The sequence below is a fragment of the Prinia subflava genome, chromosome 24 (assembly GCF_021018805.1).
Source record: "Prinia subflava isolate CZ2003 ecotype Zambia chromosome 24, Cam_Psub_1.2, whole genome shotgun sequence".
NCBI classification, from domain to species: domain Eukaryota; kingdom Metazoa; phylum Chordata; class Aves; order Passeriformes; family Cisticolidae; genus Prinia; species Prinia subflava.
Genome location: NC_086270.1, coordinates 1,123,922 through 1,131,895, shown reverse-complemented (window position 1 = coordinate 1,131,895; position 7,974 = coordinate 1,123,922). Strand labels below are relative to the sequence as shown.

Here is a 7,974-nt window from a genome sequence, read left to right as displayed (position 1 = left end):
CTGCATTTTCTAATTCCCCTGACCAATGAAAACCAGGGCCTTTCCTCCTCCCTCCTCTTCATCCTCTGCTTTTCCTGGCCCTGTTAAAGATGCACCTGAGCCTGTGAGTGGGGAGGAAAGAGCCCTGGGAAGAGGATTTGGAAATGCTGGAATGCGTCAGCTTGGTGAGTTTTGGATTACTTCAGTGTTGTTTGAGGATGGCCGCTAAGATGAAGTGCAGATAAGTGAGGGTTTATCAGCCTTGGGATCTCTGCAGCACTCCTTCCCTTCAGATCACAAACTCCTTCTTCAGCAGGATGCCTCTGATTCAGGGTTGATTCTGTGAGTCCTCCTGCAGCAGAATTTCAGCTCCAGTTAAAACCAGTCCCAGCAGGACTCCCCCAGTGCTCAGTGTCACCAGCCGAAAGCTGTGGGTCCCCTGTCCCCTGCTGTGTCAGGGCTGTGGGGACCCTGCTCTGGGACAGCTCCAGGGCTCATCCCAGCCGGGGTGGCGCTGTCCTGCCTGGCCATGGGGACAGGGACAGAGGTGTCCCCCTGGCCTGGGGGAGCCGTGGCAGTGGGGACAGCTGGCCCTGCTGTGCAGGACAGACGGGGAGGGCTGCAGGCAGCCCCGGGCTGTTGTGTGCACACAGAGCTGGGGGTTTGGGGGCTCTCACCCCGCAGTGAGTTGTTCTGAACTCTGATCTCGGCGTTAACTTCCTGCAGATAAACATTTACCCACCTGAGCCTCAGTTCCTCCAGCCCAGCTGGAGACTCCCGCAGCACCACTCCTGATTTACATCAGCAAAATCCATCTCAGCTGTACCTTTATGTTCCCAGCAGAACAGAGATGAATTTCGCTGGATTTTATGGGTTCCCTTTCCCACAGACCCATCCTGGGCTTTGCAGGGTCAGGCCCAGCCCGGCTGCAGCTCCCCGAGTCTGCACTGTGACAGTGCAGGGGTCTCAGGGGTGGGGTGAGGCAGAGATCGGGCGCGTTTCCGTGCGGGGCTGAGGCCGGGCTGAGGCCGTGCCGTGCCGGGGCTGGTGGCCCGGCCGTGCCGCTGCAGCAGGGAGGCGCTGCCGGGGCAGTCCCCGGCCCTGCCCGCCCGGGTGGGTGTTTTGCTGACTGGCTCAGTATCGCTCATCCCTTGCAGCCAAGGCGAGCTGCTGGGAGGTTGCGTAAAGCAGAGCTCCCAAATATGCGAGAGCATTCCTGACTCCTTGCCCGGAGCCCACCGGTTCCTTTTGAAGATGAGATAGCAGCGGTGAAGGCGATTTTCACCCCGAGCACCAAAGGTCGTGTGAAAGCCCCGAGTGTTTGCAAGGGGCTCCCTCGGGAGCTGCCAGGACCCTGCTCCGTGCTCAGACAGGCTCAGCCGAGCTGGGCCTGGCAGGGGGGGCACAGGGGGTGTCTGGACTCTGCTGGGTGTGTGACAGAGCCCAGTGCCCGTCCCTGGGCCAGCAGGAGCTGCCCCTGCCCTTCTCCCTCATTCCCGCCCTGCTCAGGGCTGAGTCCCCTCCAGGGTGACTCCCCAGCCTCCAGCACCGCGAGCTCTCAGGTGGAAACACAGCGGAGCCCATTGGTTGCTTTAATTACTCAACTTCTCAAAACTGGAAGCTTTCAAACCAATTGTAGTTAATGATCATCTTCCAATTCTTAGAGCCGAGTAGCACTAATGAGCTGCCCGTGAGCCAGCCCTGGCAGGCCAGCACAGGCCCGCTCATGTGGGCTGGGTCTGAGGGAAATCCTGACGCAGGAATCCCACTCCGGCATCCCAGCTCTGCTGCTCACAGGCCGGGAGCTGCTCCCTCCCCCAAGCCGGGGAGGAAGGAAAACTTCCCGAGTGCTCCTGGTGAAAAAGTGCCCAGAGAGATGCACAAAAAGGAGCAGCAGGCTGACAGCTGAGTTGTGCAAGAGCTCTGGTATCCCCAGCGCTGGGTGGAGGGCTCTGCTCCTCACTTCTACAAACAACACCCAGTTTCTGTGTCTTTATTCGTGCTTATTCACTGCTTGCATCATCAGGCAGGCAGCTGAGGAGCTCGGTGTGTGGTGAGGCTCTGCAGGGCTGTGAGGGACAAACAGCATCCTGTGTTTTGTTGGGACACCCACGCGCCCTGTCCGGGGGTGCCCTGCTGCTGGCACGGAGGAGAGGATTAAAGTCAGGGAAATCAAACCCTGCCTACATCTGTTTACAAGTGTGCAAAGCTTTAACAAACCTGCTGAGAGTTCCTCCAGCTCTCACTTATTTCCCCAGATGGTGCCTTGGATTTATAGAATTAAATTTGGGGTGAGCTGGGCACTAGAACCCCCAGAGATTGTCCTGGAATCAGCAGCTGGAAAGTGGCCACAGAGCCAGAGCTCAGTGTCACAGTCAGGGATTCACCTCAGGGAGCTCAGGCTGTCCTGGCTGTTCTGACTGCAGCCCCAGCTCTGGGTCCAGCCCTGCAGCTGCCCTCAGCTGTTTAACCCTTTCCTCTCGGAGGTGGGTCCCTCCTCCTCCTCCCCAGGCATTTCCCCATTCCAAGCCGCAGGATGTGTTTCTTCTCCCATTTCACTCAGCTTTAGCTGGGGAAGGCTCTGGTGGGGGCAGAGCAAAGGGGTGCAGGGGGCTCTGATGCTGCTCTGTGCCCCAGCCTGTGCTCCCCTCTTCCCATCCGAGAGGAATTCTGCAGCTGGAATGTCAGAGTGATGGGAGTTTTACACACACAGCACTCACAGAACCTGTTTGTCCAAAGCACTGACACTCAGTGATGCTTTAATGGCCTTTACACTGCAAACATGCTTTGATTTTTCCAACCTTACCTTTAAAAATAATATTGTAAAATATGATCCAGCCAAGCTGGACGAGGAGCTGATAGTGAGGACTCCAGAGCTACTGTGTGGCCCTGAGGGTGAGGCTTAATCCTTCTAAGCCAAAACCTTTGGGAAATGAAGAGCTTTGGGAAATGGAAGTGCTGTTCATTGTGAAATACCTGCATTTGCCATGGCCCAGCCTTGCAGAGGCCTGGCTGCTGCCCTCCCCAGACACTGCTGGAACAGGACAGGGATGCCAAAGGACCCAGCTGGGATCCCCTCCTGCTCTCCCCGTGCCTGGAACAGCAGAGGGAGCAGGCTCTAACCCCAGCAGCGGGGTGTGGGGTGTTTGTGTGCTTTCTGATAACACAGGCTGGGGATCTTCCCTCCTCAGATTTAATTTGCCCTTTCCTCCAGCCCTCTGTCCTTATCAAACCCCTCCTGGCATTGCTTCCCTTTCCCCAAAGCCCTGATACAAGATCCAGCTGCTGAGACATGTAGTAAAGATTTCCCTGATGGGTAAGGACAGCCCTGGCCTTTCTCATGGGCTCATTCTTTTCCATGGTCAGGAATTTATTGATGATCTTAATCTCAGGCCAGGCAACGTCACTGTGGTGACAAAAAATGCTTTTGAACGATCTGCTGATGGATTTATTTGTCTTCCCATGAGGATCCCAAGGGCTGGGAGGGCTTAGGAGAAGGGAGTTTCTGTTCTTGGCTTTTCATCCCTCTGAAACGGTGTCAGGATGGAACACTGGGAATGGCAGGAAGAACTTTTCCAGCCTCTCTCCAGCTGTGATGCAGCAGGGGCTGGGGGAATGGCCAAGTGTTATCAGACAGGAGTGTCCCTCACCATTCCTGCCCAGGGGTCCCACATTTGGGGCTTTATCCTCAGTGTTCCTCTGTTCAGGCACAAACCCAGCCCAGCCTGAAGCCTCTGCCTGGGGAATGGGGAATCTTTTTCCAGGTCAGGTGTGCTCTGGCTTCTTGCTCCATGCAGTGGGGATAAGAAGTGGCCCCCACATCCCAGGGTGGCGCAGAGTTTAATTACTGTTTGTAAATGTCTGGGAGATCAGCTGATAAAGGGCCCCTGATCCACTGCTCCAGGCTGTTCCCAACCCACACTGCCCCTCCGGGCACTGCCACCTCCCAGCCACTTCCTGGGGACAGCAGCCACTGCCTCTGCACCAGGACACGCTGGGATCCCCCTGCTGTGAGGGATTTCCACACAGCCCATGGCACTCACTCTCCTGGAAGGAGTTTTCTTTGCTTCCCTGGTGGGTTTGTGTGGCTGAGGCTGCAGACTCTGGAATAAATCTGGAGTAAATTCGTTGTTCCTTGTTGGGTGGGAGGCCTTTGGAAGGAAGATGTTATTCCCTTGGTGAGGGAGTCCATGTTGGGATGGCCTACAAGACAAACAGGAAGGGATGTAAATACCCAGGCACTGAGGAAGGAGGAGAGGGGCAAGAAAACCCTGTGTTACAGATTCAAACACAAAAAGGTGATGCTTTTTCCCTGTCTTTTTGTTTTTTCCTTGTTTCCTATGGCAAGCTGGTGAAATGCTGAGATGTTGAACTGCCTTTGTTGTGACACAGGGTTTGGTTCCAGAGCTGAGGTTGGCTTTGAGGTGTGCTTGGACACTTTTCCCTTGTTTCTCACTCCTTTTTTTTCCCTCAATTTTAATCTGTCACTCAAAACCAGATCCTCCAGTGACTACACAACAGTTCTTTTGCTGAGTGAGAGCAGTGACCACGAAACTGCAGGATCTGTCCACCTTCTTCTTCTGAGGTATCTCTTTGTCTATAGTCATAAATTATCAGCCACTGCCATCTTTTAAATAGATAGTTTCCTGTTCAGCCTCTTGTAGGTTAGATATTATCTCCCCCAGTAAATCATGAGTCAGTGATTAATTCAAGAAGGCCGTTCCCAGAAGCAAATTCTTACAATGTTAAAATTAATACGATGCGGAGCCATTATACCATGATAGAGAAAATAATTACGGCCTGCAAAGCAGTTTAATTAACACAGGACATGCTGGGGCAGGTGCTCAGCCTGAGTCACAGCAGCAGAGTTCAGAGTCCCTGAACAGCAGGGGCTGTGAGGGGCAGCACTGTGGCAGCACAGGGCTCCCTGTGCTCTCCCAAAGCGGGAGGGAAAACTCCTCTGCTGGTGTAGAAATGCCATCGAGTGACTGCAAAACATGGAACGTGCATGCAGGGTGTTAGCGTGTCTCAGCTGATGAGTGGCAGCTAATTAAGCTGATTAAGTTGTGTCTCCACTGGGTGTTAAGCAGCTCTGCAAAGTCATCAGATCTGCTGGAGTCTGCCTCAGCACAGGGAGCAGCCTGAGAGGGGACAGCTCAGCAGGGCATGGCTCAAAACCGGGGAAAAGCTCAACAGCTCTCTCCAGAAATAACAAAACAATCCCACAGCAAGACACCACGGAAGGGACAAGCAGCCCAGGAGGTGTGTGTATGTTATTATAAACATCTGATAACGGGTAATGACACTCGGGGCTCTGTTAACAGCTCCCGCATCTCCAAACACCCTGAATTCCTGTGGATGCAGCTTACAACACCCCCTGCAGCCCGGGCACCTGCAGGGCTGGGCAGCGGGCACAGAACAGTTACGTGACTTGCACAGGGGTGAATCAGCAGGATTGGGGAACTCAACCTGAAGGCAGGCACGGAGCTGTGGGAGCTGGCACAGGTCCCCAGCAGTGCCCCCAGGTGTGACCCTGGTACAGCTGAGCCCAGCAGTGCCCCCAGGTGTGACCCTGGCAAGGTCCCCAGCAGTGCCCCCAGGTGTGACCCTGGCACAGCTGAGCCCAGCAGTGCCCCCAGGTGTGACCCTGCCCCCAGGTGTGACCCTGCCCCCAGGTGTGACCCTGCCCCCAGGTGTCACCTGCCAGTGCCTTTCAGAGCGTTAGGGTGGCCAGAACCAAAGCCAGTGCTGGTATTATTGGATTTCCTGTGTTGCTTTTCAAGTCACACGAATTTCGTGCTTTTATTTTAACTGTGCATCGAGGTAGGTGCCTTCAGAGTTTAAATTTGTAATCCTTCAATGCAAGCCTCCTGTTGCATGGACAGCTGAGTGATTCTGGGGGTGAGCAAGATCCAATTTCTCTGCTGTCTACAGGGCAATTTGTAGAGACTGGGAGCCACAGCAGATCTAAAATCTCACCTGTAACTTCTGAGCTGGGCCTAATTAATGCAGCATGTGGGCAGAATGCTTTATTTGCAGTACCACACCTTCCCTGCCTCTCTTCTTCTCTTGGGCTTTTCAAAAAGAGGACTGGGCAGGATTCTATTTATAGAGCCAAATAAATGCAGCCCTGCCTGTGTCGTACATGATCCCTGCAGCTTTTCAGATGTGGTCCCAAGAAGGGCTGGATGCCCTTCATGTCCTGCTTCTGACAGTCCCAGTGGGAACTGGGAGGTCTGGGACCATAGAAGATAAAAGAAACAGCTTTATACTAACACAAATGTGAAATTATTCCAGTGCGTAGGATGGAAGAGCTGAAGTTCCTGATCTTTAGGAACATTGTGTGAACCTCACTAATTGTCCTGTCTGCCAGTTACCAATGGAAAATGCTCTGGACGTGCCTTGGTTCCTGTTCTGGTGACTTCAGGGCTGGATTCTGGCAGTGATCTGATGCCCCCTCCCCAAATGGCACGGGAGGCAAAGAGAACAGGGAGAGGCCTGGGATTGAAGAACAAGGCAAGGGGCAGTTGAGGGGAAAATGAATCAGTTGGGGCATCATTCCACTCATACAGACACGAGGATTTAACTGTGTCTGGCAGGAGCAAGAAGGAGCAGGAAGATGCCAGGCTCAAAGAGGGGGAATGGATGAGCCAAGGGCTGATTAAAAACTCCATCCAGATGGAATCTGTGCTTGGCCACAGCAGCAGCAGCCCTGCAGTGACTCAAAGCCCTGAAGGAACCACCGGGAATGGCTGGGGAGGGGAATGGAGGCTCTGCTGTGCCTGGCCTTAGGACAGGCTGAAGGGAAGCGTGGCAGGGAGTGGGCAGGCAGTGCTGGCAGTGCAGAGGCTGCTGGTGTGCAGTGAGATCACAGGGAACTCTTCCTGCTGCGTTTTTCTCCCTCAGCTGAGCTGCTCCTGGCTGCGTGCACGGACAAGTGGAACGGTGCTGCTATGGTGCTAAAAATAACAAACCCAAATACGGGCCACTCCGTGAAAACTGGGAGAGCTCTGCAAGCAATCAGACCCCAAGGAATCAGTCTTCTGGTGGGTTCAGCCTTTCCTGTAAAAGTGCCTTTCCTGAGTTACCAAGCAGCTGAGCACAAATCATCTTTTCCACTTATTTTTCTTTGTAAGAAAACACTTCAGGACAGACCAAAGTTTGAGGTGTGTGATGCAACTCCGTGAATTTCAGCAGAGCTGCTCTGACTTGGGCTGCTCCAAAATGACAGGAGATTTCTGAAGATGTGGTCTGAGAGTTCATCTGCAGGGAGCAGGGATCCCAAGGCAGCTATTCCTTATCACCAACCAGAACCAGAACCAGAACGGAGCCTGCACTGCCCTGGCAACGGGCTGCATCTCCACGTGGCCCTGCCATGTGCTTGAGGCTGTCCAGCCTGGGCTCTGTGGCCAGCGGGGCTGTGCTGAGGGAAGCAGGACCTGCCCAATTCTGCTGGAGCTGATTATTAAAATCGCAGCAGGCTTCCAGAGCAGCTGATAAAAAACTGCATCTGCAAGCTCCTCCTGCCCCGGTGCTGCCCAGCCTGGCAGGGCTGGCTGCAATCCCTGCCCAGCTCCTGCGGGGCAGCAGTGCCAGGAAAGGCTCCGAGCCCTTCTCCCATCCTGTGCACCCAGCCCGGGTTTGGCACATCCATCATCACCCAGTGCTGCTGAGGGTAACTGGAGCTCAGGCAGCTCCACACCGTGGAGATTCAGCCCCTGCACGCCCAGAGTGCCCCCGAGTGCCCGGGCTGTGTGTGGGGGATGCAAGGGCGCTGTGCTGCCAGGGAATGCAGGGGAGCAGCTCCCAGCCCCGGGGCCCTGCAGGGAGGTGTGAACGGGCACAGGGACACCAGGGGGTCAAACCAGCTGCTGGGTGTTGTAGGTCAGGTACTGAGAGGTAAATAAGCTCTTTGCACTGCCTAAATGATGAATGGGTAACTTCCCATCCTGGCATTCATCCCTGACTCAAGGATTGTGCTCCACAATGGCTGAG

The 7,974-nt window shown here is 54.6% G+C and overlaps 1 long non-coding RNA gene across 2 annotated transcripts in view; it reads right to left on the bottom strand.

Moving 5' to 3' along the window:
* Positions 1-343: 343 nt before the first annotated feature.
* Positions 344-7,974, bottom strand: part of LOC134561791 (uncharacterized) — a 9,970-nt gene continuing 2,339 nt past the window's right edge. Inside the window, exons 2-3 of one of the 2 annotated variants that reach the window (XR_010082975.1) lie at positions 2,786-4,182; positions 344-2,115 (exon numbers count right to left, since the gene is read on the bottom strand). This is a non-coding gene — a long non-coding RNA (uncharacterized LOC134561791). The remainder of the gene's footprint in view (positions 2,116-2,785; positions 4,183-7,974) is intronic. The other variant, XR_010082976.1, reaches the window with a different exon arrangement.